The sequence below is a fragment of the Myotis daubentonii genome, chromosome 3 (assembly GCF_963259705.1).
Source record: "Myotis daubentonii chromosome 3, mMyoDau2.1, whole genome shotgun sequence".
Lineage (NCBI taxonomy): Eukaryota > Metazoa > Chordata > Mammalia > Chiroptera > Vespertilionidae > Myotis > Myotis daubentonii.
In genome coordinates this window covers 139,867,557-139,870,778 of record NC_081842.1, presented here as the reverse complement: position 1 = coordinate 139,870,778, position 3,222 = coordinate 139,867,557, and positions in this window count along the sequence as shown.

The window sequence follows — 3,222 nt, the reverse complement described above, 5'->3', positions numbered from 1 at the left end:
GAGTGTTACTCCTCAGTATGTTTAATTCTATACATGTATAGAGGTTATCAAGCCAGAGGACAATGCGTACATCTAAATTTTAATTCAACAAACATGTCATCCAAGCCACCATAAACAATTAGGCAAGAGCATAAGACGTCAAGAAAAAGTATTTGGATATTTATCAATTTTAGAAATTTCATTTACAACAATTATTATAAGTTTGAATTTAATGTATTTTGGTCATTTAATTTTATTATTTACGTTGATCTAAATGATATCCAGATCTTCCCCATGTCCTAGTATAATCATTTTAGCTACTTAATATTTTATGAGATTGGCACATATCATCACAAGATAATCTTTATAGAAAAACTTCAGGACAGATGAAAAACATCATGTTGCTCACATAAGATTTTATATAAATAATATTGTATAAATATTATGACATAGTCTAGTTTACACAGTACTTTTAAACACATTATTTTATTTGGTACAACTCCATGAAGGTGGCTATCCCAAATTAACATATAAGGTAGTGGAGACACAGGACTTTCCAGCTCACACTGTAAAAGTAACTCTGGACTCTCAGTTCTGTTCCATTGGTCTGTGTGTTTGTTTTTCTGCCAATACCATGCTGTAATGGGACTATATCAAACTAAAAAGCTTTGTCTGCATAGCAAAGGAAACTGCCAACAAAACAAAAAGGCAACCAACCTAATGGGAGAAGATATTTGCAAACAATAGTTCTGACAAGGGGTCAATATTCAAAATATATAAAGAACTCATACAAATCAACACCAAACAAACAACCCAATTATAAAATGCGCAGATGACTTGAACAGACACTTCTCCCAAGAAGACATACAAATGGGAAACAGATATATGAAAAGATGCTCAACCTCACTAGCCATTAGGGAAATGCAAATCAAAACTATAATGGGATACCACCTAACAGCTGTTAGAATGGCTATTATCAACAAGACAAGTAATAAAAAGTGTTGGAGAGATTGTGGAGAAAAAGGAACCCTCATTCGCTGCTGATGGGAATGAAAACTGGTAGAGCCACTATGGAAAACAGTATGGAGGTTCCTCAAAAAATTAAGAATAGAGTTACTATATGTCCTAGCAACCCTTCTTCTGGATATATACCTGAAAAATTAGAAAATATTTATTTGCAAAGACATATGCACCCTTATGTACATTGCAGCATTATTCATGGTGGCCAAAACATGGAAATAAACTGAAATTTCTTTCAATAGATGATTGGATAAAGAAGATGTGGTAGATATATGCAATGAGATACTATTCAACCATAAGAAAAGTTGAAATACTGCCTTTGAGACAACATGTATGGACCTTGAGAAATAAGTCAGACAGAAATCACTAAGAGCCATATGATTTTGCTCATATGTGGGATATAAAACTGAAAGCAACAAATGAACAAACAAGAAAAATAAACAAAAACTCATAGACACACACAATAATATGGTGGTTACCAGAGAAAAGGGGGTGGAAAATAGTAAAGGGTACAGGGGTTTAAATATATGGTAATGGAAGATGATTTTACTTTGGGTTGGGGGCACACAATACAATATACAGATCATGTATCATAGAAATGCACATTTGAAACCTATATGAGTTTATTAACCAGTCACCCCAATGAACTTAATTAAAAAAAAGTGAAGGCTTTGGTTCTAAAATGAGTTTTGAAAGAATCCCCCTCCACCACCTCCATCATACCTCACTGGCTGCAAGAGGCCTAAGTCCTACAGACTATAGAAGTCCAATGTGTCTATTGCAATATCCCAAAGGGAATGTATAAACAGGAGGTGCTCAGAGGTCCTCAAATCAAATCGCCACTCTCCCCCCTCGCCCAGCCACTTGTTCCCAGAAAAACAAGCCATCTCCTGGGGCTGTCCTCCTGCTTCTGCAAGATGTATGGGTACATTGATTCATCCACCAAAGAAATATTTATATAGCACTTATGATGTGTCATTCACTTTCTGAGCCACAAAAAATGCAGCCATAAACAAGACAGACTCACCTCCTGCCCTGATAGACCTGAAATATCTAGTGGTGAGGATGAAAATGTATCAGGCGATTCCACCAGGGGGGTAAGTGTAGAGATGAGCAGTCCAGGGCACTAAAAGGAAACTACGAGAGAGGGGCACTGACCCTGACAGTGGGGTTGGAGGAAGTGGTGTGAGTGGTCTGAGTGGAGACATAAACAACAAGAAGGCATTGGTCAACTAAAATAGTGAGTTGGGAAGAGGGGAAAGAGGGAACCACATGTGCAAAGACCCAGAGGCTAGAGGTAGCATGATGAATTTGAGGAATTGGCAGTTTAGTATGGTTGAATTATGAAAACTGAGATCATTACCAGTTACAAAAAAAGTATGGATTTTATCTTGACAATGAAAGGAGCCAAAAAGGGTTATAAACAGAGGACCATTATATAAAGATCAAGGAAACTATTGAAATAATCTAGCTGAATGATAATAGGGTGGTCTAACTAGGTAGTGGCAGGGGGAAAACTATGAAAATGGATGCAAGAGAGCCTTAGAATGTAGACCCATAGACCTGACAATTGATTGGATGTGGGTGATAAGAGAGAGGGAAGAATCAAGGTATAATTACAATAGGATGAGGGCCCCCAAGTTCTTCAGCTTGGAGTGCCTGCAGGGAAGTAAGGCACTGGCCAGGTATATGAAGTATACAGGTCATTACAATACATAATATGGATTGTGAACCCTGAGAAAGAAGACACCTATTAAGAAGGGCTTCTGGTGGCTAATGGGATCAAATTTTAAAAAAGAGTCTAGCAGCCATTTCTATACAAGGACTTCTCACACAAACTGCACTTCAGGGAGAAGCTTGCACTGAACTACCTGCCTCTGCACTGAACTGCCTGCTTGCACTGTATTTCTGCTATCAGGGCCAGCCCTTATAAAAAAAGTTCCTGCGATCTTATTTCAACCAACAGAGGCCCAGTGCACAACATTAATGCACTGGGGGCGGGAGGGGGTCCCTCAGCCCAGCTTGTGCTTTCTCACAGTCTGGGATCCCTCAGGGGATGTCCGCCTGCTGGCTTAGGCCCACTCTCCACACTGTCCTTAGCACTACCTTGGAGGCTCTTGCCAGCCGTGAGTCCAGCTTCTGGCTGAGTGGTGCTCCCCCTGTGGGAGTGCACTGGCCACCAGGGTGCAGCTCTGTGTTGAGCATCTGCCCCCTGGTGTCAAT